This window comes from Canis aureus, chromosome 5 (assembly GCF_053574225.1).
Source record: "Canis aureus isolate CA01 chromosome 5, VMU_Caureus_v.1.0, whole genome shotgun sequence".
NCBI classification, from domain to species: Eukaryota; Metazoa; Chordata; class Mammalia; order Carnivora; family Canidae; genus Canis; species Canis aureus.
In genome coordinates this window covers 31,306,637-31,334,080 of record NC_135615.1, presented here as the reverse complement: position 1 = coordinate 31,334,080, position 27,444 = coordinate 31,306,637, and the positions used below count along the sequence as shown (strand labels likewise).

At 42.9% G+C, this 27,444-nt stretch overlaps 1 long non-coding RNA gene and 1 pseudogene across 1 annotated transcript in view; one reads left to right on the top strand and one right to left on the bottom strand.

Annotated features, from left to right (window-relative positions):
* Positions 1–21,776, top strand: part of LOC144313904 (uncharacterized) — a 30,160-nt gene extending 8,384 nt beyond the window's left edge. Inside the window, exon 3 of the long non-coding RNA XR_013379554.1 lies at positions 16,790–21,776. This is a non-coding gene — a long non-coding RNA (uncharacterized LOC144313904). The remainder of the gene's footprint in view (positions 1–16,789) is intronic.
* On the bottom strand, positions 984–24,389 carry LOC144313903 (aldo-keto reductase family 1 member C8-like; annotated as a pseudogene).
* Between the last annotated feature and the right edge of the window lie 3,055 nt (positions 24,390–27,444).

Here is a 27,444-nt window from a genome sequence, read left to right as displayed (position 1 = left end):
CTGGAGGGAGATATTTTCTTTGTATTACGAAGCAGTAAACAGCCTTCCATGTCTCTGGCGGGGGCCACAATCTATATTCCAAGGCTATTTGCTGTATGAACTTCTTGAAAAAACAATAGTGTGGAATGAAGGGTCGCCACTGCCTCTGCTTCTGAGGAGTCCAGAGAGGTGAAAGACTGCAGAATTATCCCCCATTTATCCATTTCTAACAACTAAATATGCGTTATTTCCTTCATGGAATTCTTCTTCCGCTGGACTACAAACTCGAGACATTTCTCATTTTAATTTCATTCTCATCTGTTTTATTTATTGATAAAACAATGTCTGGCACATAAAGGATGTCCATAAAGGTGTGCTGCATGGATAAATGGATGAATGGTAAAATACACAAGAACTAATCACACTGCCAAAATACACGCAGATGATTGAGAAACTAAATAAATCCCTGAGATGCATTGCTTTACCACAAGCCAAATATAACACCAGAACTTTTTAATCTTATTTTAATGACTTGGAAAAGGACTGAGGCTAACCAACGACATTTATACAAGACTGTATGATGAAGATTATTTCAATTTTGTAAACAAACACATACACATATGTATAGGAAAATCAAGAAGGAAAACGCACCAAAAGTTAAGTATTTTTATTTTTTTACGTTTTTTTTTAAATGAGCTAATTATGGGTTAACTGTGTTCTCTATCCTTTGTCTTTATTTCCCAATGTTTCTGTAATTTTTATGTATTATTTTGATTATCAGGAAAAACCAACATGTTTATTTTGAAGTCTTTATTATTTCTTTCTTTTTTCTTTTTTCTTTTTTTTTTTTTTAAGAAAGAAAGGCAAAGCAGCCTGAAACCACAGGTTTCTTTCTTTCTTTCTTTCTTTCTTTCTTTCTTTCTTTCTTTCTTTCTTTCTTCCTTCCTTCCTTCCTTCCTTCCTTCCTTCCTTTCTTTCTTTCTTTCTTTCTTTCTTTCTTTTTTTCTTTTTTCTTTCTTTTTTCACAGACTGCTTTTAATCCCCTCCACCACTCACAGAAGTCCTCTCCGAGCCCTGGAAACGAGAAACTCTGGTAGAGCGAATGGTGATAGCTCATGGTCAGTATTCTCCAGAAAATGGGTAATGAGAATGATCGGCAGCACTACAAGAGAAGGAGGGACATGAGCTTGCCGCTTTTGCCCCCCACTGTCCCAGAAGGTTTCTTTGGGGCTGCTGGCAGGCTAGGCTAACACCTCCAAATCCACAGCCGCATCCCCCTGGTTCTGCCCCAGGCACATGAGCACTGAGGCTCCCAAGCCACATGCAAACCCCCACGCACGTGTAACACAAACACCAGAGTGACACAGGGCCTGACCTAGGTGGCAGTTTACAAGAGGGGGTGAGTACTGGGGCGCGAATACTGTAGTCACTTCATCCCCAGGGGGAACCGGCCCGTATATGGTGAGAACAGTCACAGGATTTTGCTGCTTTTTTTTTCGTACATGCATTCAGCAAATATATAAAGAGCTCCCTCAACAACATATGGTCCCTCTATTAAGGAACTGCCAGTCTGTTGAGGAGGTAAGATGTACCCCTAAATAACCATACCTGCAAAAAGTGATCAGACTTCTTAATTTATAATTTAAGAGAATACTTGCTGTTCAGTAATGAGTATTACTGATGATCTTTCTTTGAAAACTAAATTCTTATTCTATAACTAAAATAACTAAAATCTTATTCCCTTTGTCTCTAACCTTGCGAACCCTCCCAATTTGACTAGTCTTCCTTCTCCTGGATCCTGAGACCCTCCTGCAGTAATTGAACAACTGGAATGTGAATAAGTCGTAGTCAAAGGAGGCAGGGGCTCCCCAGGGGACACCTCCTGATGGACAAAGGCCACCCGAGAGTATGTCTTGACTCAGAGACCGGAGAAATCCAAAGGATCTTATCTGTATATGACTGGGGACACATCTGTCACCAACTTGAAGGTCAATTAATTTCATGACCCATTTATAATCAGTTCAGTGGCATTACATAGCTAAGAAAAGGTCAATGAAAAGATGTATTTGAAACAAATGGATCTGAAAGAAATAGGGGAAGGATTACCCACTAAGGAAAAAAACACATTTGCCTTCCTAGGTCATGCTCCTCCATAAAAATATTAACATTACATTTACAATTATATTAGGATAAAAATAAATAGAATCCAGGCTGCACTGATTATTATATAATCATTATTAATGAGATTATTTTTCTCCTGATTTTTATTAAAGATTTTATTTATTTGAGAGAGAGAGAGAGAGAGAGAGAGAGGGAGAACGTGAGCAGAGAGGAGGGGTAGGAGAGAGAGAAACAGACTCAATGCTGAGCAGAGAGCCCTAAAAGGGACTTGATCCCATGATCCTAGGATCATGACCTGAGCCAAAGACAGACACTTAACCAACTGAGACAACCAAGCACCCAATTCTTTCTCCTGATTTTAAAAAGAATTAAAGATGAAGCATTTTCATAGGCCCCCCCAAAGTACAGTGCGTTGAGGGCGCTGTGCCTCTGTGTCTAACAGATAAGTCAACCCCGAGTGGAAGTACACCAGGCCCAAGGACTAGGGCACGAAAATAGCGAATTCCCAATGATGCAGGCATTAGCAGTTCTGTTCTGGGGCCCCACTCACACTGCCATCGGGTCAGAGGCTGAGGTCTGGAGTCAACCTCCAGGTTGAGGTCTACAGGAAGCTCCCATTTTACTGCTGCGCAGAAATCAGGCCTTTAGTCCTGATTTAGGGCAGCTGAGTCCCTCTACTGACCTCCACACTACAGAAAACAACTAACAATCCATAAAACACAACGTACAAGTCACTTACAATAGTAGTTTGAAATATCGAAAATTTCTGTTGAGGCCTTCAATTGCTTTCATGTCTTCTGGAGTCAATTCAAAGTCAAAAACCTGGAAGGAGGGATAGAACCAGATTGAACTCTCCCCCAATATAGCTGGCTTCTACCTGGGAGCTTGAGTTCTTCCCAGCTGGGTGGGAGTAAGGGACAGGAATGAAGATGGAAGGGGCACATTCTGAAGGGGCCTGAGTTCACCTCCCATACTTCTTCCCCACCCCCTCTCCTCTGATCCACTCCCACAAAAGAAAGGCTTATAACTCACAATCTCAAATCTTTTTAATTGAACTGCTTGTAACAGAAAAGAAAACAATTATTTTTGTCCAACCAAAGGCACAGCTGGACAAAAATATCTGTGGAATCAACCAAAGTGTAATCAGGTTTTTCCTTCCCCTACAATATGATGCAACCTTGAGCTTAATCAAGCATTGGAAGGAAGATCAGCTCCCCTGTGAAGGTCTCTTCAAGAATCTGTTGATGAGAAAAAGGCATCTCCTGATCAACTGTTCAGTCACACCACCTGCTCATCCCAACGCCAAGTACCATTCTCTTCCTAGTCATGTTTACTCTTCCCTATGAAAGAAAAATCTTTCTGATTGATCTCTGAGACACTTACATTCAGAGAGTTCTCCCTACAGTCTCTCTTACTTATGTCCAGATTTGTTTTTATTTGAAGATATATAGCACCTAATTGAGAGGGCATTCAGAGCGAAGGAGACAGATCTTTGGTAAGAAATATTAAAGCAGAAGTCATTATTTCATCCAGGGGACAATTTTTTGGAAAACTTGGTGCATCTATCTATCTATCTACCTATCTATTATCTGGACATCCATCTATCAATCATCTTACAAATATACTGCAGAAGTGATATGTTGTCATGGGATATATATTAATACATTGAGTTGAACTGAAAAATAAAACAGGATCTTTTCCTGATTTAACAATGAGATTAGATTTGCCTATTGGATATTTCCATAAATTGAATGAACTAAATCTATGGCTTCGAGGTTTTTTTTTTAAGATTTCATTTATTTATTCATTAGAATACACAGAGAGGAGAGAGAGAAAGAGGTAGATACACAGGCAGAGGGAGAAGCAGGCTCCATGCAGGGAGCCTGACGTGGGACTCAACCCCGGGTCTCCAGGATCGCCCTGGGCTGAAGATGGTGCTAAACCGCTGAGCCACCGGGGCTGCCCGGCTTCAAGGTTTTGAAGCAAATACCTTATAAATAACATGCTCCACAATATCATCTTTTGCAAATATAGAACTCATGACGAAATTTTCCTTGTCATTAGCACAGGCTAGGGATCCCATGGTTTTTCACAATTCTCAGAAATTCACTATAAAGTAAATTAAAGACAACAGGCTGATCAAAAGCATAGGAAGATATATGAGAGAGGGTGTATGGCAACACTACTCATTCACTAGTTAATTTGTTTGGTCCATAAACTTATACCAGGCTTCCTACCTAGAGCCAGGAGCTCTATTGGGGGGAAAAGTGTTACGAGATGACCCAGAGAGCATCACTACACTTAGGGTTCTCACAGCCTGGAGAGCACACTGACATATAAACCATCAATTTGAGTTTAATAAGGAAAACCCCACAAAGCCATGCCAAGTGCTATGGTGGCCAAACTGTGCTGATGGTCATACAGAGCAGCTCCTCCTATTGGGTTTGATATTGAAACACAAATTGGAGTTCATCAGATAGAGAAGGTAACAAAGAGGAACCAGGGTTTTAAAAGTTCTTTACTGCATGGAGGGCCTCCTATAAGGAGAACAGAAATAAAATGTATTCAGGATCACACAACTAGGAAGAGGCAAAGCCAGAGCTAGAAACCATAAAGCCTAGGGCTCTGGGTCATGCTCTCTCTCCTACCTGCCAAGCTGTCCCATCACACATGGGGAGAGATACCTAGGAATGAAGGAACATGGGCACATTCTGAAAAGCAAGAGAGCTAGTCCCCAACACAGCACCCATTCCTTACTTTGGAAAAAATACTGCTGGGCCTATCCTCAAAGTTCTCTTTGATTCTCTTCTCATTGAAGCTCTTGACCAGGACCACCACCTCTTGCTACAGTTGGAAGCACAAGGCCACTTGGCCTGGGTTTCTTTTTTTTTTTTTTTTTTTTTTTGGCCTGGGTTTCTATTGTGTTTCTTAGCAATGGCATTCAAAATTGGTTCCTCCAAGAGAGATGGGCTACCCCCTTCCACCCTGAGAACAAAAAACAAAACCCACAGATTTGAAGGGTGTAGAACTGAATATATAGAGTGTTCTGTCACTTTTCCCCAGATTCCCCAGGCAACTGAAAGAAGTAGGTACAATACAATATGATTAAAAGAGAGTTTTGTGTAAATTCTTAGTGATTCATTCATCATTACAACAAACTGGAAACAATTAATGTTTCCATCAACGAGTGAATGGAGACACAACTTGTGGTACATGTGTCCATACGATGAACTATTACACAGCAGCAAATAGGAATGAGCTAGACACTTGAAGCAACATGGATACATTTCAACAGATACTATGCTAAGCCAAAAAAGCTGGACCCAAAGAGTATGTAGTCTATGACTTCTTTTATGTCCAAAGGGTATGTACTCTATGACTTCTTTTATTTATGAAGTCCTGAAACATACCAAACTAATCAAAGTTGAAAGGGGAAATTAGGAAGATGATACAGAAGAAAACAGTATGGAGGTTCCTCAAAAAAGTTAAAAATAAAACTAGCTTACAGTCCAGCAGTCACACTTCTGGGTATTTACCCAAAGAATACAAGAACTTATCCAAAAGGGTACGTGCACCCCTGTATTTATAGCAACATTATCTACAACAGCCAAGATGCAGAAGCAGCCCAAGTGTCCAACAACTGCTGAATGGGTAAAGATGTGGTGTATATACACCGTGGAATATTACTCACCCATCAAAAAGAATGAAATCTTGCCATTTGCAATGACATGGATGGAGCTGGAGGTATTATGCTAAGTGAAATAAACCAGTCAGAGAAAGACAAATACCTTATGATTTTATTCATGTCGAATTTAAGAAACAAAACAAGCAAAGAGAAAAAAATAAGAGGGGGAGAGAGAGAGAGTGAGAGAGAAATCAAGAAACAGACTCTTAACTACAGAGAAGATACTGATGGTCACCAGAGAAGAGGAGGGTGGGGGGATGGGGAAAATAGGTGAAGGGGACTAAGGAGTGCACTTGCTGTGATGAGCACGGAGTAATGTATAGAATTGTTGAATCACTGTATTGTACACTCGAAATTAATGTAACACTGTATGTTAAGTAACTGGAATTAAAATAAAAACTTTAAAATAAAAGAAAGATGGTGAGGAAGAATTGATCGGGAAGAAACACAAAAGAACTCTCTTAGGAGACAGCAAGGTTCTGTATCATGGTATGGGTGTGGGTTATACTGTAGATCCACACGTCAGAATTATATGGCTAAGAGTGATGCACAACAAGCTGTGCAGATTTTACCATAAAATCACTTAATAAATGATATTCGGAGTGGAGGTGGGAGTAGACGAATGCATGGATGAAACAAGATTGAAAGATTGTGGGTGATTTTTGAAGCTTGGTGATGGTACATGGGAATTCACTACAGGATCGTGTTTACTTTCTTATGTTTGAATCTTTCCACATTAAAATGTTAATGAAAGTGTTTCATCATCATAGAGTTGCTAGCATAGGTTCACTCTGACATTCTCATTACCAGGTTGGGCCCTTTTGGGATCCAAGGGCGCTGTAGGCAACTAGAACGGTATCCTTGGACTTGCAGAAAACTTCAGGAGCTTGCTCTGGTTGAGGTAAGGGCGACACTCCACATGCAAATTGCCAAGATCAAAATACATATGCCAATAACATGTAAATTTACAAAGTCCTTTGAAGAGATATCCAATAGTCTATGAACATATAGTCTGTGTTTTCAGATTAGTAATATTTTTCCTGTCCTTCTGAAATACCTTCAGATGCTATCAATTTTCAAAAAGGATAAAACAATCTTCTTCTTCTTCTTCTTCTTCTTCTTCTTCTTCTTCTTCTTCTTCTTCTTCTTCTTCTTCTTCTTCTTCTTCTTCTTCTTCTTCTTCTTCTTCTTCTTCTTCTTCTTCCTCTTCCTCTCCTTCTCCTTCTCCGTCTCCTTCCTCTTCTCCTTCTCCTTCTTCCTTTTCTTCTTCTTCTTAGTAGGGTCCACACCCAGCACAGAGCCCAATGCAGGGCTTGAACTCATGAGATCATGAGCCTGAGATCGAGGCTGAGCTGAGATCAAGAGTGGGATGCTTAGGTGACTGAGCCACCCAGGCACCTCTCTTCTTATTTTTTTATTAGTGTTTAAAATGATTAGAGGCTGTTATGCTCAAGTTGGGGCCTCTAAATGCCATTTCCTACTAAAAGAAACCAAGAATCCTTAGAAAGCTGGCTGACTCTAGGTCTGAACAAAAAAGCTACAGATTGATCCTAGAACATCTTACAGTCCTGAGAGTAAAGACGCTGGGGAAGACAAAGAGGCAGGCCAAAGGAACAGGGGCTCCCATGAGTAGGCTCCTGCTGATCAAAATGGTGACCATTTGACCATGGATAAGAACAGCAACTGCACCGGGTGGGAAAGCATCCTATTCTATCTGTTCACACTCATGAATTCACAATGACCTGTATATGTGATCACATCTCTTTAGATATAACCTCCAGTTTATTTTTTTAAGATTTTATTTATTTATTCATTCATAAGAGACACGGAGAGGCAGAGACACAGAAGGATAAGCAGGCTCCCTTGGGGAGTCCGGTGCAGAACTTGATCCCAGGACCCCAGGATCACACCCTGAGCCAAAGGTAGACGCTTAACCCCTGAGCCACCCCGGCATCCCTAACCTCCAGTTTAGAGGAAGCACAAAAGACCAAATAACACATCAAACTGTATCACAGGCATCAGTCAGTAAAACCAACTGTGCAGAAAAATTTAAAGAAAAAAAGGGCTTAGTTTCTTTCACAAATAGAAGGAGAAAAGGAGGAAGACAAAGGGAAGGAAGGAAGGACAGAGGGACATATTTTAACACATTTTAAATTATTTTCTGCAAATAGATTCCCAGAAGTAAAATAGCTAAGATGAAAAGTATAATATTTGAATGGTTTCTTGCTTCATTTTCAAGCTCTTTTACAAAAGGGCAATCCAACTTCACAATGTCATAATGTTTGAAAGTTTGTACCATATGATGCTATTTTTAAAAATTATTTAATGATGACTTATTCCTTTCCTCACTCTCCACCCCACTCATCCTCCCAGGCGTCTCCCTCACCACTGCTCCTGTGGGCTTTCCCATGCAGCCTGTATCATGAAGTCCAATGGCTTTTTCCACCTCTATTTGGACTGGCTGCTCCTCGCCAAGACACACACACACACACACACACACACCCATGTCCCACTCAAACTTTTTCAACCCTCTTCTTTGGCTTCTACCATGTTCCCTGTCCCTATTTTGCAGCTCATATTCAATCTCCTAACCAGTGTTTCTTTGCCTGATCCTTAATTGTTTGTTGACTTTCTTGCCCTCTTCCTGTTTGTCCTATTCCAGAATAAACTGGATATTTACCTCAGGAATGCTAACTCATTTCTGTGAGTTTAATTACCACCCATAAAGCAATGACTCCAAAATCTGCACCTCCAGCCCTGACCGGCTTCCCGAGCTCCAGACCAGCACAGCTGTCTTCCAACATCAGCTTCCACTTAACATCTTTGAGAAGGGACATCAGGCATCTGAGAAGTGGAAATAATACCCTTCCTACTCCCCTCAACTTGTTCCTCATTTGGCCTTTTCCTCTTTTCATAAAAGGAACAATCTCCTATGCAGTAGCCTCGAGCCAGTAACTTGGGTCCTGCACATTTAGGAAGAAGGTGTGAAGGGCAGGAAGCAAGGTGGTCTCTGGTGGGCTGTGGGCTCACCTGGTTGCAGACAGGCTTGGACTTGAGCCCTGGCTTCTTCATGATCATTTCCAGCTGCTTGTGGTTGAAATTGGATACCCCAATGGACCTGGTTAAACCTGCATCTTTACACTTCTCCAGGGCTTGAGGGGGAGGGAAACATGTGGCAAACTTTTAGTGTACTTGGGCCCTTGCATTTGACACTGAACTTAAAAAATCAGGAAATCTCTTCTAATATATATAATGATTTGACTGAACTAGTTTTATCACTTACATATGCTATGTCCTAAGATATGTTATTGCTCTGCACATGTTTTATTTCGTTGAGCCCATTACATGCACAAATGGGACAACAAACAGATGTTAAAAAGCTTTTAAGTTTCCCCTCATCACCCCACTCTCTTTCATGGCACTGTTTTTGCTATTAGGCCTGTAATTGTTCTTTAACAAATGGTGTCAGAGTCAAAGGTAAAGAGAAACTCAGGTTTTCCTCCAAGGAAAGGTCTTTCTGCTTCCTCTTTCCTTCAGTGTTGAAAAAAGCATATGGAATGGGATACACATTGCAGGCTTGGCTCCTACAGCGCCCCCCCCTTCTGCTAAGTCAGACAGCTGCCCATCCCTCCCTCTGTGGGGATACAGCTCTACCCCCTTTTGAACTTACTGCTGACAATCCCCCTTATGAGGTTCGCAGGCCTAACCTGACCCATGGAGCAAAGAAACCCCCACTTAGAACCACGGAAGTTAGGTTAAAAATAGACCTTGAGTCCATCCTGCTCAACTCCCTTGCTTTACAACTGAGAACAGTGAGGTATATCAAGGTTTAACGACTTGAGGGCAGACAACTAGAGGATTCGAACCCGTGTCTCTTGACTCCCTACCCAGTGGCTTCTACCTCCCCGCACCCCTCTTGGGTCCAGTAGCCGTACTTCCTGCCCAGGTGTCATGCAGGTCTACTGTCTCTAAAATAACCTCCCCGTTGGCACTGTTGGGCATAATCTCCTCTTCAGGCTGGAATACAGAGGGAAAACAGGAGGAAAAAGAAGTTGTTTGTTTCTTCGTTTTTAAGAATGACCTTTCTGAAAAAAAAAAAAAAAAAAAGAATGACCTTTCTGGTGCCTAAGGAGCTTGGTCACATGACCTTTAAGCGGCTGTGATTACTAATCAGAGTGTGTGTGTGAATGTGTGTACGCAAGTGTGTGTGTATGCTGTGGAGAAGAAATGTAGGAAAAGGAGAACAACCGTCATCTGAGAGACTGTAGCAAAGAATCTCTCCGCCTTTCTATCCACACACATCCCTGAACTCTCCTAAGAATCCACTTTCCTACTGTTAGAATTGATTTCACAGAATTTGGATGATAGGAACCCCTTACACTATTAGGCAATGTGTTTCAGCTCCAGTTTACAATAACCCAAGTCAGAGATGGTGAGGTTACCAGACATGGTCAGTAACTGCCCACTCTGATGAGAGGTTGGATCAGTGAAGCCCAAAGAAGCCCAGTGGTGCAGTATGGACCATCCCAAAGTACCTCATCATGATTGGGCTGAGAGGTGCAAATGGGAGAGACTTTCCCCCTAAAGATGGGGGTTTCCCACCACCTCTCTGCAGTCAGTTATAACTTAACATTCTAGATAGTCCAAGACGGTAGAGGAGTAGGAGACCTTAGTTTCGTCTGGTCCCAGGAATTCAGCTATATAGCCATCAAATCATTCTGAACACCTGTGAACTCAACTGGACATCTAAGAAAAGAAAGACTGTGAATCTACAAATAGAAAAGCAACCACTTTCTGCAAGAATGACAAGATGGAAAAACGTATCTCAAAAAAGAGAACAAGAGGCAGTACTGATTGCCAGGGACCTAATTGGTATAGATATAAGTAAGATGTCAGAACTAGAGTTCAGAATAACAATTATAAACATACTAGCTGGGGAGCACCTGGGTGGCTCAGTTGGTTAAGCATCTGCCTTCAGTTCAGGTCATGACCCCAGGGTCATGGGATCAAGCCCCACATCCAGCTCTCTGCTCAGTGGAGACCCTGCTTCTCCTTCTCTCTCTGCCTAACACTCACCCTGCTGTGCTCTCACTCTCTCTTTCAATCTTTCAAGTAAATAAATAAAATCTTTTTTAAAAAAGATACCAGCAGGACTTGAAAAAAGCATAGAAGACCCTAGAGAATCCCTTTCTGGAGAAACAAAAGACTAAAATCTAATCAAGTCAAAATCCAAAAGGCTATTTCTCAGATGCAACAAAAAAAAATTGAGCCTCTAACTATTAGGATAAATGAGGCAGAAGAGAGAATTAGTGATATAGAAGACAAAATGGTGGAAAACCAAGAGACTGAGAAAAAGAGAGATAAACAACTACTGGATCATGAGGGAAGAATCTGAGAGATAAACGATACTATAAAGTGAATCAATATTAGAATAATTGGGATCTCAGAAGAAGAGGAAAGAGACAGAGGGACAGAAGGTATATTGGAGCAAATTCTAGTAGAGAACATCCCTAATCTGGGGAAAGAAGCAGTCATTCAAGTCCAGGAGGCACAGGGAACCTCCACCCTCCCAAATCAATAAAAATAGGTCAACATCTTGACATATAATACTGAAACTTGTAACTTTTTTCACAGAACTGGAATAAATAATCCTAAAATTCAAAAAGTTGAAAACAGAGCTACTCTATGACCCAGCAATTGCACTACTAAGGATTTACCCCAAAGATACAAATGTAGTTGTCCAGAGGGGCACCTGCACCCTAATGTTTATAGAGGAAATGTCCACAATAGCCAAACTATGGAAAGAGCCCAGATGTATATCTATTGACAGATGAATGGATAAAGAAAATGTGGTTTATGTATATACATATAATGGAATACTACTCAGCCATCAAAAAGAATGAAATCTTGCCATTTGCAACAATGTGGATAGAACTAGAAAGTATTATACTAAGCAAAATAACTCAATCAGAGAAAGACAAATGCTATATGATTTCAGTCATATGTGGACTTTAAAAAAGAAAACAAGATCATAGGGGAAGAAAGGAAAATATAAAACAAGACAAAATCAGAGAGGGAGGCAAAGCATAAGAGACCCTTAATCATAGGAAACAAACTGAGGGTTGTTGGAGGGGAGGCAGATGGAGGGAATGGGGTAACTGGGTGATGGACATTAAGGAGGCCAATGATGTAATGCACACTGGGTGTTATATAAGACTGGTGAGTCACTGACCTCTACCTCTGAAACTAATAATAAATTATATGTTAATTAATTGAATTTAAATAAAGATCTTTATAACTATTAAAAAATTATTCAACATTCTTGAGGATACTGATCGCTAAGGGACCACAGACAGGAACACATCATTTAGACATATAGGGCACTATCCTCAACTCTTTGAGGTGGAGGAAAAAAGATCATTGAATTTCAGTCATTACACAGGCTACGAGATGAGGATAAAAAAAAAAATCTCAGTGGTGAAAGGACAGAAGTGTCAAGGTGAATCATAAGTCATGGAGCCAAACCCAAGCCTGCCTCTCAGTCAGAACCCAGAAAATGGGAAGGAGGTAACATGATGCAGCAGCAGTGATGACCATAACAAGGCATAACAATAAAAGCAGAAGCTGACCTTCATAGCTATCGGCAAATGGATAATGAAGAGATCCACATAGTTCATCTGAAGTGCTTTCAGTGATCTTTCCAGGGCTGGTCGAACCAATTCAGGTCAAAGGAAAGTAGCCCAAAGCTGCAGTGACCAAAAGAAGTGATTTCACACATTTGGGGACCAAAATTAAGCACCTTCGTTACAAGATTGAGAAGTGAGTAACAAGCCACTGGGGTTATCTAAAAATAAGGGACACTGGGGCTAAATGTATCACTTGATGTGACCAGGGTCCTTCACGGGCACTGAGTTATATTTGAGTGATGGTAGGAAAACTGAATGGACATCAGTGGACCAAGGAGAGCAGCCCCAGCATCTCAGGGATCAGAAAAGTCATCTCTCAAAGGAGAGTCAGGAAGTGTCAGGCGAGGAGAATGGAATCTGCCATCCTGCCTGGAAACAGTTCTTCCTCTTTCTAGATATAGGATGTCCCTGATGGAGACACTCATAGGGTCATTCTGTAGAGACCCTCACTCTCTGGACATTGGAAGCACCATTTTCCACCTGAGAACATTTTACAAATTTTGGTAAGTTCAATGCTGACTTGAAGAATGTGTTTCTGAGTCAGGCTTCCTTTGCGGAGTACTAGGTCGACCACACTTGGATATGTCCTGTGACAACCTGCTGAAGAGCAAAAGGAGTGGAATCCAGTCTAGTGACTCAGCTGATCCGTACAACAGATAAAAATATATGCTTATCACTAGTAATGTTTCATGTGTGAATGGGGTTGCCCTCCTACCTCTCTCACAGGCTTCGATCAAAAGCAAGCCTTTTCTGTTCTTTACTTTTCTATCATGGGCCCCTACAATATGAGAAGGAACAGAAGTTACTCAAACCAAGACCAAAGGTCATTTTTTTTTATTTTTTGCAAAATAACGTGTCTAGCAGTGACTTCTCATGACTCACCCACAGCACCTTGATGGTATAGAATATGTCCTCTCTCGTCACGGTCCCATCAGCAATCTTCTCTGATGGCCTTACCAACTTCCTCCTCATTTTGATAGACATATGCGGCATCAAACAGAAGGAAACTTACATCAATAGCCACTTTGGTGGCCTCACCAGCCTTATTCTTAGGAACCTACAAAATATGAATTAGAAGTGCTGGTAATCCACCTGACTCAGAGAGAAGAAATGCACTTCCTTCATGTCATGTTGGCCAGCCGTTTCTACACATATCCTGCTACCTCGTGGGTGATGCAAGCCTCGGTAACAAGCCTGTACTCTGGAGGCACAGACAGGACCTCCAATCTCAGAAGAGTTAGTGAAACAGGCTTCACCATGGAACATGGAAAATCAAGTCTCATTCAATAAGGAATTAATCATATGGAAGTAACCAAAAGGAAGGCTTCTGACACTAGAAAAAACTTCTAAGGAACTAGATGTATGTAGATATAGTTACAGTTATAGAAGACAGAGACAGGATAAGGGGGTGACATGTATTTTGGGCTCAGAATTGAAAATGAGGCCATTATAGCCATTCTCCATGTGAGAATGGAGATATATATGTTTATATTTATTTATTTATTTATTTATTTATTTATTTATTTATTTATTTATATTTGTATCTCACATTTTCTTTATATATATATATATTTCTCTTTTATAAGATTTGTTTATTTGAGAGAGAAGTAAGAGACAGAAAGAGAGAGGGAGAGGAAGTGGGAGGGGCGGAGGGAGAGGAACAGAGAATCTCAAGCAGACTTCCCACTGAGTGTGGAACCCAACATGGGGCTCGATCTCAGGACCTGGAGATCATGACCTGAGCAGAAATCAAGAGCTGGCTGCTTACCTGACTGGGCTACCCAGGTGCCCCTATATATTTCTTTACACGCACACACACTCACACACATACACACAATGGAATATTATTCAGTTTTGAAGAAAGAAATCCTATCACTTGCAACAACATGGGTGAGACTGGAGGGCATTTATGCTCAGTGAGATAAGTCAGACAGAGAAAGACAAATACTGCATGATGTCACTTATATGTGGGATCTGAAAAAAAAATTTCCTAGAAACAGAAAGTAGAAAAGTGATTGCCACGGGCTAGGAGCTGGGGAAATGGTGAGATGTTAGTACCAAGTTTCCACTATAAGACAAAGTCTGGGGAACTCATGTATAACATGGTAACTGTCCCTGATAACACTACTGTATAACTGAAATTTGTTAAGAGGATAGAAGATAAATGTAGAAAAGAAAGGGAGGGCATAAATATTTGACGTGAATATTCTCATAATGTAAACATATACCAAATAATCGTGTCATGCAGTTTAAATATCTTACAACTTTGTGAATTTTATCTCAATAAAGCTGATTTAAAAAAAGCCAATCAAGTGTACCAATTGGATTTAAAGGAAAAATAATGGCTCATTTTCAGGGAGATTGAGAGGGAAATAAAGGAGAAATATACTACAGGATGTCCATTATTGTGACACAATTGTCACTCTATCTGCTTGGCACTCAACATATCCATGTACACTCACCCAAAGACGTCTAGCCAGAAGCACCTATAACTCTGCCTGGGGATTTCTATGGCCACCAGTGTCTTTGGGAGAAGCTCTTAGTAATTAGGTAGAGAAGATGTGTTGACCACTGGGTGCAATTTAGCCTCTCTACCTGGCTCTATAGTCCTCATCCTATGGGCCCATGAATGGAACAGCCCTGCTGGGAGGGACTAAGACTACATGTGGGCTAACTGCATGGGCTACTTCTCACTAGAGCTCTTTACGATCATGCTGTTCATAAATGTGTGACCTGTCAGCAGCCTCAAAGACTGACAGCCAGTGTTCATAGGGTACCATTCCTCAAGGAGACAAGCCAGCCCTGGGATTGTATTAAACACCCCATCACAGTGAGGAGGGAAGCAAGCAATGCATCTTTACTGGACTACAACATTCTATGGATGAGTTTCTATGGATGTCCCTTTGCACAGTCCCTTGGCCAGCATTACTATACAGGGGCTCTCAGAGAGTTTGGTTTGTCCGTACAGCATCCCGTGTACTGCTGCCTTGACCAAGGGACCCACTTTATAGTGAAGGATATGCTACAATCAGCACCTGACCACGGAGTCCATTGGTTTTCCAAAGATATTGCATCTTCCAGAAGCAACTGGCAGTACGTTGGACGGCTTCTTGATGGTACAACTACAAGTGCCAGGTTGGGAGGAATGACACTGTCGGTTAAGGACACTGCCATTTAAGGAGCGATATGGTATTTTGAACAAGTAACAATTATGTGATACCCTAATCCTAACACCCGATTCAGTAACCAAGGGCTGGAAATACAAGTGTCCCCCTGAATCAGTGTGAGTTCCTCCAGATGGGGAAACTGAGGCAAGGATCCCAAACCAAGTAACTTACTGGAGAGGCAAAGGGTGTGCTGGGAGCAGTGTGAGCAAGTGGGAGAAGAAAGAGAGCCAGTAGATGCTGCTCCATCACAGTTTCCACTATGAACCCCAGGTTCACGTAAAATCTATGGCTCCCAAGAAGAGACAGACTGAGGATATTCATAGATAATTCCAGCCAGTGAATTGTTGTGGGCTGCTTCTGGACACTTTGCATAAGTCTCCGGCTGTCAGGTGAGGGGATGCAGATGTTGGCAGCTGGGAACTAGGCTAAGTGCCAGGTGTTCAGAGGGAACGTATGAGTGGGACACCAACTGCACCTGCCACACACTGTCATCCCCACTCCCAGTCACCCACTTGGGGAATTTATGTTGCCCATTTGCTCAGCTTTAGGATCTGCCAGATTCATGATGCTGGTTCTGAGTAGGGAAACCCTCTTCCAGGTGACATAGGTAGGGTTCCACCTAACTAATGCCATGGCTGCCACCTTGTCCATCTCGTTTTATCAGAAGTAGACAGAGTGGTCCATAGACAAATACTGCATGATGTCACTTATATGTGGATTTCCACATTTCCACAATGGATGCAGAGAGGAGTATGTCTGGAATTCAGAGAAGTTGCGAGGGCAGCTCTTGATGCTTCTGTGCCTGGTAAAGACTGTGAACGGACAATTTCAGCAATTACCACTGACCAAGGTCATGGTAACCAGATGCTTAGACTCCCCCGTGATTACCCAGTTAGGCAGGCAGCCTAGAGCAGGAAGTGATGAGTGAGCACGACTGAAATCTAGAATGGCTGTCAGAAGGGACAAGGAATACACAGTGGCCCGCAGACCCAGCTGGAGCAGTGGGGAGTGTCCCCTGGTATAAGGCTTGGTTTTGTCACTGCTATAAAGACATATAGACAGATTTTTTTAATGACAATTCATGAATAATTTTGAAATATCTTTCCAATTTTTAAAAAAGAATGTTTAAATTAATTCCCCTTTTCCCACAGGAAAACAGAAGCCCTCTGCCTGAAGTCCACACTCACTGTCATAGACAAGGGGACATGGGGCTGCCCCTCGGCCAGCGGGAAAGACTTCCGTGAAAGGATATGAGGCAGAAGCAAGTGTCTTCTACTCAAATGGAGTCATCACACTGCCCATTAGAATGCTTGAGTCTGACTTCAAGTCTCATGTAAGCTCAGCTCACCTCCCCCTGGAAGCCCTCCCAGCATGTCCCAGCTCACATCAGCCTCTTTTTGGAACCTCTCAATTCTTCCTGGCACTTAGCAATCTAACGTAGAGCCTTGTTAGCCTGTGCATCAAGTGTCTTTCTCAGCCAGAGAAAGCCCCACATAAGTGGAACTACCTTCTGTGCAAACTCCCACCACCACTAGGATAGACCACCAAGTAGAAGCTTAATCATGACTGTTGAATTAGCTAATTGATTTATTAATTAATAGCAGCATATTCTATCTGTACTTTCTTGATAGCCTCACTCACAAGATCAGAAGGCTTATTATTACTTTCTTCCCACCATGTCAAACACTGGGTTATTTATTCTAATATTTATCTGATAAAATCAACACACTGACTTCACATACAGTGGGCTAAGTGAGGCTGCCCCTTGGTCAGCATCAGAACTTCTACGAAAGGGTTGAGGACAGGACACAGGGCCAGATCCAGGAAAAATGACAGAAAGCAGGTAAATGCAGAGCAGAAGCCCCGAGACCTGACCCACTGCTCATCTGAGGAGCTGCTTTCACCTGAGACAACGTCCTCCCCTCGACAAACAGGCAATGGCTCTGGGAAGCCAGCACAACATCTCTGATAACTGCATCAAATTTCAAATGGGGAATGGCTTAGTGACTAAATCTGAGATACTCAGTTTGCATGTTTCCTGGAAAAGATGTTTGCCTCAACAAAAGAAGTCACCTGCGCAAGATGCTGGAACATGTCAACCTTCCTGTGCCAACAAACTTACCACAGAGCAGTCATTTTGTCATCCTGTCCTCCTGCACCCACTGGCTATCAGGGGTTTCTAACAAAGAGCAGAATGGCTCTGACCAAGGCATCGGGTGAGTGCAGGAGGAGCAGCCCAAGCTCAGATTTTTAAACAGGCGAGAAATTAGAAGAATAATGGCACTTACCCAGGCTAGTTGTTGAGGAATTAAAAAAATAATAATCATAATGCATGGAAAGCACTTAAAATACGCAGTAAGCATTCAGTATGCATTACAGTAACCAAAATAATAATAATAATAATAATAATTAATAATAATAATCCACCCTCAAAATTATTACCTCTGAAACCCCAGAATCAATAGCTCATCATCCCACTTAGTATAAGCTTAGAGATCATGAAATGAAGGCCCAAATGAGTCCCAGGGTGCATGAGGGGTGTATGTCTGCTGACCACCCACCCAAGGCTGTTCATGGCCAACCCTCTGGTCCCCTGGGTTCTACCTATATCATCAGAAGCAGGAGTGCCAAACCCAAGCATCGGCATGACGTGCCCATCATTCAGTTGCACAGAACGACTCTGGTTGAGGTCCATCACCATCCACAGTCCCGGCTAATCTGATTCCATCTTTCCTTCCTTTTCCTGACAAAGACCCAAGAGAAGACAAGGCTCCAGTTAGTGCTCTTTATTGCTACCAACAACAAAAGGATAGGTAAGGCTGGGCTCACAGATTCCAGCGATTGCCAGATGAAGCTGGAATCAATCCAATGACTTTCATGTCATCCTTTCAGGTCTCTGCAGGCATCTCTTACAGGAACAGCAGCCAGAAATGTCATTTCTTTCCAATTATCTTGTATCAAAAGAGAGAACCCATGTGGCTCAGAGTGGTCACAGACAAGCTAGGTTTGTGTTTTTGGCAGTTCTAACATGCCATCGAAAGCCTCTGGTCACTGTGAGTCAGCAGTATTTTTTTAAAGAGGGGATGGGTGGTATTTCAAATAACAGCAAAGCAGGAATTTCCAATACCAAATACACAGGCAGGTCAAAGTTTCACTCCTCTTGGTTTTCCTACAGAATGCAATGCCAGGTACTAATCACATACACCATGCATTGCCCTTAGCCTTTTATAGGAGGGAGGGGATTCTCAACTCTCCAGGTGGTTCTGGGAGCCAAGGCTGGCATTGCTCACTCAGTTAGATGATGGCAGGAAGAAGAGCAAAAGGGGTTCCCCGTGTCCAGATCACTGAACATTACTGGGTCATCCCCAATGTAGACTCTGGAAGGGGAAGTTAGCTCTGTGTCCTTTATTATGCCATTGAAGGTAGAAATGATGAGCCCATGGCTACACCCAATGGCAATCTTCCTTTATCTTCTTAGGACACTGATGGTCAAGCTTCTCGTCAATCATGTTTAGGGAAAAATTAAAAGTAAAATCTCCTGCCAACATAGAAAACTCCTCTCCATGCATGCAGAAAAGGAAGCAAATGGTTTTATTATGGAATGTTCATTAAACCAGATTGCAATGAACATTACAGGTAATCTGCTAATGAAATTACAAAGACAAAAAGAAATTTCATCCCTTTATATGAATAAGGAGATATATCTTCAAGACGAACAATAGCTTGTCCTTAGGTAAGAGGGTTTAACACCACCATTGGCAATGCATTATTGTTTATAGTTCAATTCCAAATTCATGTGGCAATTGGGGCAACTATCTGTGCTAGTTAATTGACTTTTTCTGAAGGAAAATAAAACTTCTATGACAACAGGCAATTATAGCCTGGAGCAAGGGGCCCAGTGGGAAAGAAACCCATCTTCTCTGATGTTTACATTTCAAAGAGAGGGGTCTCAGTCCTTTAAGAAAAATGTTAACAAAATTGACAAAATTTTAAGTAAAACTAATCCAATAAAAAAGAGAGCCTACATAAATATAAATGAAAGAGAGATTGCTATAAACAACTCTACATCAACACATTGGACAACATAGAAGAAATGGGTAAATTCCTGGAAAGGTACAACCTACAGAGGCCGAATCATAATGAAACAGAATATGATCAGATAAATAATGAGTACAAAGATCAAATCAGTAGTCAAAAAAGCTCAAGAACAGTTGACTTCATGAGCATATTCCATCAAAGATGTAAAGAAGAATTAACACCAGTTCTTCCCAAACTCTTCCAAAAATTAAAAAGGATAGAATACTCTCAAACTCATTTTATAAGGCCAGCATGACCCTGGTACCAAAGCCACATAAGGACACAAAAGGAAAAGAAAACTACAGGTAATGATGAACGTTGACACAAAAAATTCACAAGGAAATATTAGCAAACCAAATTCACAACACCTTAAAGGGATATGCCATGATCAAGTGGGATTCATCCCTGGGATGCAAGAATCTTCGATATGCATAAGCTAATAAATGTGATACACCATCTTAGTAGATGAAAGATAAAAACACATGATCATCTTAATAGATGCAGAAAAAAGCATGTGTCAAAATTCAGCATCCACTCATGACAAAAATTCTCAACAAATTAAGTATAGAGGGAACATACTTCAACCTAATAGGGCTTTATATAACAAACCCACAGCTCACATGATAATCAATGGGGAGAGGTTGAAAGCTTTCCCTCTGATTTCAGGAAGAAGACAAGAGTGCTACCTTCACCACTCCAATTCAATATAGTACCGAAAGTCCTAGCCAGAGCTATTAGGCAAGAAAAAAGAAATAAAGGGATCAAAATCAGAAAAAAAAGAAGTAAAATTGTGTTTGCAATGACATGATCTTATGTACAAAAAATCATAAAGACTCAAAAAACTATTAGCAGTAATCAACAAATTCAGTACAAACACCAGTGTGCAAAATCAGTAGTATTTCTATACATTAACAATGAATTATCCAAAAAGAAATAGATAAAGCAATCTCATTTACAACAACATCAAAAACAATGAAATATTTATGAATAAATTTACTTAAGTAAGTGACAGATCTGTATCTTGAAAACTATAAGACATTGACTGAAAAAATGCACACAGGGAAAATAAAATGCAAAAGGAAAAAATGCAAAAGGAAAAATAAAATAAGATGAAAAGAGAGAGGGAGACAAACCATGAGAGACTCAACTGTAGGAAACAAACTGAGGGTCACTGGAGGGGTAGGGGTGGGGAATGGAGTAACTGGGTGATGCGCATTAAGGCGGGCACATGATGTGATGAGCACTGGGTATTGTATGCAACTGATGAATCACGGATTTCTATCTCTGTAACTAGTAATACAGTATATGTCAACTAAATTGAATTTAAATTAAAATTTATTTTTTTAAATTTTTTAAATTTAAACTAAAATTTTAAAAATGAAGAAAATACAAATAAATGGAACAGAGCCTGTGTTCATGGTTTGGAGGAATTAATTTTGTTAAAATGTCCATACCACCAAAGTAATCTATAGATTCTATGCAATCTCTATCAAGATTCCAATGGTATTTTTTACAGAAATAGAAAAAACAATTCTAAAGTTCAGATGGATTCAAAAAACAAAAGCAAAACAAACAAGCCCAGAGCAATCTTCAGGAGACAGAACAAAGCTAGAGACATTGCACTTCCTGATTTCAAACTATATTGCAAAGTTATAATGATCAAAACAGCACAGTACTGGCATAAAAACAAACACAGAGACCAATAGAAAAGAATCGAGAGCCTAGAAATAAACCCACAAATATATAGACAACTAATATCCGACAAGGGAGCCAAGAATTCTCAATGGAGAGAAGATAGTCTCTTCAGTAATGGTGCTGGGAAAACTGGATATTACAAGCCAAAAACACGTAATGGGACCGTTATCTCACACCACTCACAAAAATTCATTCAAAATGGATTAAAGACTTAAATGTAGAGCTTGCAACCGTAAAACTCCTAGAAGAAAGCAGAGGGGAAAAGCTTTCTTGACATTGGTCTCGGTAGTTGCTTTGTGGATATGACACCCAGAGTACAAGCAACAAAATAAAAAATAAATGAGTGCAACCACATTAAACTAAAAAGCTTCTGCGTGGTAGAGGAAATCACCAGTGAATTTGATACAGGATTACCATCCAAAATACAAAAATAACTCATTTGCCCTCACGTGGCATCCTCATGTGACACAAGAAAGAGAGCTCTGTGTCTCTCCTCATGAGCACACCTGCCTCCTTGGATCAGGGCCCCACCCTCATGACCTGAGTCACCTCCTCCCTAGGAGCCCCATCTCCACATACAGCCACATGGTGGGTTAGGATTTCAACCTAGAACTTCCAGTGTAGGGGGTGGGGGCGCAACTCTGTCCCTAGTGAACATCCCCACCAGTCTCCTCAGTTTCTCACCCGGAATCAATTTTTTATTTTTTTTTTCGGAATCAATTTTTTAAAAGATTTTATTTCTTTTAGAGAGAGGGCGGGGCAGGGGCAAGGGGAAGCAGACTCTCTGCAGAGTGCAGAGCCTGACTTGGGGCTCAATCTCAGGACCCTGATCGAGCTGAAGTCAGATGCTTAACCCACGGAGCCCCCTAGGTGCCCCTCTCACCTGGAATCTATTTATAGCTCCTATCTGCTTACTACCTCCTCAGGCCCTCTGACAGGATCTCACCTCGTGATCCACATAGACTCCGTTTGCCCTTATCCGGACCCTCCCTCTTCCACATGGGGACTCCCTGTGGTACAAGCCCCGAGTGTTCAGTGTCTCCTCTAATCCCATTCTATCCGAAAGAAAATGGGCAGCACTTCATGGGGTCTGGATGGTTGGTTGGCTTGTTTGTTGTCTTGCTTTGTTTTCTGGAGGACAAGTTAGATTAGGCAACAGGAGCTGGGAGGTGATGTTCCACAGGGATCTCACAGGTCAGGAGTAGTAATCCAGACCCTAAGTATGAAGACGGTTGATTGTGGTATTTCGTGCTTGTATCACAGCCTCCTCACCTCCCTCTTCCCCTGAGAACCTGCCCTGCCCACATTTTACTTTCCTGGATGTCGGTGCACGTTACCCCCAGCACCCCGCTCCCAAGGAAGCCAGGACTGAACAGTTACCGCTGACCACAGGCACCTGCTCCCCCCAGACTGAGACTGGTTCTCCTCTCCCAACAAATCCCAGCTGTCATCGCCTTCTGGCTCCACCGAGGGAGATCCCTGTGGGTTTTCTGGGTTTTCTCTATCAGGGCCCAGCAGAGAGGATGCCGGAATGAAGGATTTCTCCTTTCCCATAAAAGTCAGGTACCTCGAAGGAAAAACAAGTAAGGTCTACAGTATCAAGAGCCATCTAAGAAAAGACAGGCTTGTTGGAAAACACTTTGCTGGAAGGAAGGACACTAATTATTTATACACAACTGAACAGAGGGGGAGATTTATACGCGACATTTGAGCAAAGGGAGGGTGAAATTCAATTAGGTCTCTGAGATCCTGAAGGAAAGGGTTATGAGAAAAGCATTCACTGAGCATGGGAATAGAGCACATACATCATCCTCCCCGAATAGGTGGGAATCCACTGTGGAGCAACAGAGGGAAACCTTGCCTCCTGGGGGGGGACAACCCGACGCACCCCTACTTCACCACCCATACAGCAGAGCAGACCAAAGATGGCCTCGGAGGGCTCCTGCCACGGCCCCTGAAGAACCTGGCTGAGCCACGCCTGCTTCTCACTGGGCCACGTGAGCAGGGTCACCCCCAACAACCTGCCCATGTTCTGGGAGCAGCCCCTGCCTCCTGGGCCAGTCCCCGTGCCAGCTGGGACCCTCCTAGGTCAGCCTCACAAGCACAGGCTCCAGCTCCAAGGGGGGGGGGGTCTCCTTAGACATACGCCCCGGTGCTACAGCCATGTGACTGTGCTCTTGCCAAGGTCTCAGCTAGAAGAGCAACTGAAGGGAACCAAGACTTGTCACCAGGCCCAAGTTCCCCCAGAGCTTCGAGGGCCTGCCCCCTTCTCGCCACTTGGGGGTGCGCTCCAGAGCCACCCTCTTGGAGAGGTCTTCTCTGCTCCGCCACTCTAGCCCAAGCAGCTTCCCGTTCTCCACGGCCCCTCCCCATCTCACACCCTGCTTCAGGTCCTGCAGAACTGCTACTCTCCAAAAGGAGCTTATCTCTTTCTTTATTTGCTGGTGTGTCTTCAAATGCGTTGAATTTTTCAACACTGTAACCCCCGCGCCTAGAAAAGGCTCCCTAGCTCATGGCTGATGCTCAATAAATCTGTGTAGAGTGAATGAAATTGAGGTCTGGGGACAGCAGATGTTGAAATATTCTTTGTTCCGTGCTTAGATTCTGGGAGCCCCAGACTGTCTAGATCTTCATTAACTCCTTAAAACTCTGCTTGGCTCCAGGAAATGGACGGATCCATCTCACATGGGGAACAGAGTGGCAAAGCATGTTTTTTTTTCCTCCCTTCAAGGCTGGTGACAGTTTTCAGCAGGATCAGCTGTGCTTTCCCGGGCGCAGCAGATCCAGGGAGTTCCCTAGATGGCTGGGGACATCTTGAAGGGCAGCTCCAGCCAGGAAGCAGCCCCCAGGAAGAGGTCACGCTGGTTACTTACACGGGGAGCTGGTATTCAAATAGTGGGAGCATCTGGAAGCCAGTCTGGGGACAATGGAGCTCCCCAGTGATTAGCAAAACCAGGAAGCCACAGCTTGCTGCTCCTCTGGGTAAAGAAAATAAAGGGGATGAGCACTGGGTGTTATTCTGTATGTTGGCAAATTGAACACCAATAAAAAATAAATTTATTATAAAAAGAAAAGAAAATAAAGGGGTGCACAATTATGAAACACAGAGTTGGGGGCCCCTGGTGAGTCCAGGGGATGGGAGCTAGAAAGGCCCGTAAGTGGAAGCTGAGGCTGTGTCCCCCAGAAAAGGAGAGGGAACATCCCCACACCTCCCCTGCTTCCAGGCTCTCCCAGCGCCTCCCGATACCCACCCCACCTGGAAACCCGCAGACAGGAAGGTCAGGGCCAGCCACACTGGGCAACCCTCATCGGCTACCACGGCCACAAAGAAAGGGTGAGGGGTCCCAGGGCTGGCGGGGTAACGTCCCTCAGGCAGCCAGGCTGCGTCTGGCCAAGCACCCTAAACTGGATATTGGTAAAATACAGCCTTCTTCTGTACTGCATGCAGATGGGGCCGGCGCATTGGGCTCCGTGGGTGGGAGAGAGGGAATGGAGTCGGGTGAATAGAACCTGCTAGAACGTGCTCCTGCAGAAACGCTAAGGTTCTTTAGCATCCATAAGATTCAGCTCACCTTTGCCAAAGTTGGGATTAGCACAGGTGGGGCTACATAACGTGTCCAACCCAGGCTCAGGTCAACAAATATTTACCATCTGTCTTATAGGGCACTCTCAGGATGCTGTCCCTAATCTCTTTTTTTTTTTTTTTTTGAAGTGATATATATAAGAACAATTCAAGAGTTTTGAAGTTTGCTTTTGTAGGGTTCTATCTTCAAATCTTTCCCTGGCATTAAAATGACAACAACCTTCTTGGAAATATGGGTGTAGGAGTAATTATTGCTGGAATTTTTTTTTAAATTTTTTTTATTTATTTATGATAGTCACACAGAGAGAGCGAGAGAGGCAGAGACACAGGCAGAGGGAGAAGCAGGCTCCATGCACCGGGAGCCCGATGTGGGATTCGATCCTGGGTCTCCAGGATCGCGCCCTGGGCCAAAGGCAGGCGCTAAACCGCTGTGCCACCCAGGGATCCCCTATTGCTGGAATTTTAAAAAATATTTTATTTATTTATTCATGAAAGAGAGAGAGGCAGAGACACAGGCAGGGGGAGAAGGAAGCTCCATGCGGGGAGCCTGATGCGGGACTTGATCCCAGGACCCTGGGCTCACACCCTGAGCTGAAGGCAGACGCTCAACCACTGAGGCACCAGGTGCCCCTATTGCTGGATCTAACAGCCCCATAGTCAAGGGGTAAGCTCCATGGCTTAGGAGCCCAAGGATGGCACCATAATCACACCACCAAAAAACATTGACGGCTGCAGTGCGCATGACTCTGCTATCTGCAGCTTATAACACAGGTGGCCGGAGGGCCCTACGGACTGAGTATATCTGCCTGAACTCAAGGGCAGAATTGGACAGATCAAGGATCCCACCTTCTTCAGTGCAGTTTTCCTAAGAATCCATATCATGGCATTGGTGCTGGTTTGTGGAGGATAAGCCAGAAAATGAAGGCGCTCAGACTTCTGACGATGGAGCTACCCTTTTGATACCAAAGAGCAAGCTGATTTCAGCAGCCTGAGTTTTCTTCTCTTCCAGGACTTGCTACAATGCATGAGCTGTGGAAAGAGAGGAGGCCCCCAGAGTCTGAGAAAGAGTAATCAAGAGACACACTCTCGAGGTCCCTTGCCCCAAATGCAAGAGGGCCTATCCCGACCAAGAGCAGAGTCTACATGGTAGGTGCTTGTGCCTAGGACCATCATCATTCCTGGTATCCCTGCCACAGGAAGGTTAGACCGATCCCAGAACTATAGGAATAATAATAAAGATAGCTATATTTGATATTTTTCAGCAGTTTTATTGAAGTATAATTTACGCATCCTGAAATCCATCCATTCTACACGCATTTCCAATGAGTTTTAGTAACTATATAGAGTTTTACATTCATCACCACCACCCTGTTTCTGAACCTTTCCATCACCCCCAAAAAGTCCCCCTGTGCCTGGTGGAAGGCAATTCTTTCTCCCATACCCCAGCCCCACACAACCTCTAACCTCCTGCCTGCTTACAGAGGTTGGCTTCTCCCACAGATTTCATATACATGGGATCATACAATACGTAGCCTATCGTGTTAGGCTGCTTTCACTTGCCAGAATATTTTTGATATTCATCTATGTCATGCATGTTCCTTTTCACTGTTGAGAAAGGTCCCATTACAGGGATGAGGGCCACCCTGTGTCTCTCCGTCTACCCGTTAATGTGTTTCGATAGTTTCTACTTTGGGGCTGTTATAAATAATGGTTTTGCTATGCACATGGGTGACAAGCCTGTACATTTTCATTTGTCTTGGGTAGTTGCCTCCAGCACATAGGGCTGGAATTCCTGGACAATGCATGTATGCTTGACTAGACCACAAACTGTCAAACTGCTTTCCAGCAACATACCGTGCTTCCCTTCCTGGTCCCCAAGCCAGAGAAAGTAACCTCTTTCTGTGCTCTGTGTCTTTATCTCATCTGTGCCCAAGGATGCTTCCTGAGGACTAGGTCCCAAGACAGTCGGCTTCCTTTTCTCTCACTGGTTCAGAGTCTTCCAGTGCTTTTTGGTGTCATATGCTGGGTGGAATATCAAAGTGTAACACGTTACCTTACCTGGAAGCAGAGGCTAGTGTAGTCTTGAAGAGCATGACCCACTCTGGAGTCACACTGCCTGGGTTCATATCTTGGTTCTGTGGATGTGAGAAACTAGGGGCCAGCAGGCACCTTCCCTGGTGGGAAGGTGGGATCCTAGATCTGTCCAATTCTGCCCTTGAGTTCAGAAGGACAGAACAGAAATTATTTAAAGTCCTTACTCTCTACAGCCCACTGACACATCCTTGAGACAGGCAGGGTGACCTTCCCCTAGGGACTCAGTTGCCTCAATGCTAATACTCGGCTGAGGGCAAAAGGCAATCTTAGCCCGACACCCAGGATCCTGTGAGTCTACTTTAACATGTAAAAATTCCTTTAGAAATTTCCTTTATCTCTAAGACCCCCAAGATACAT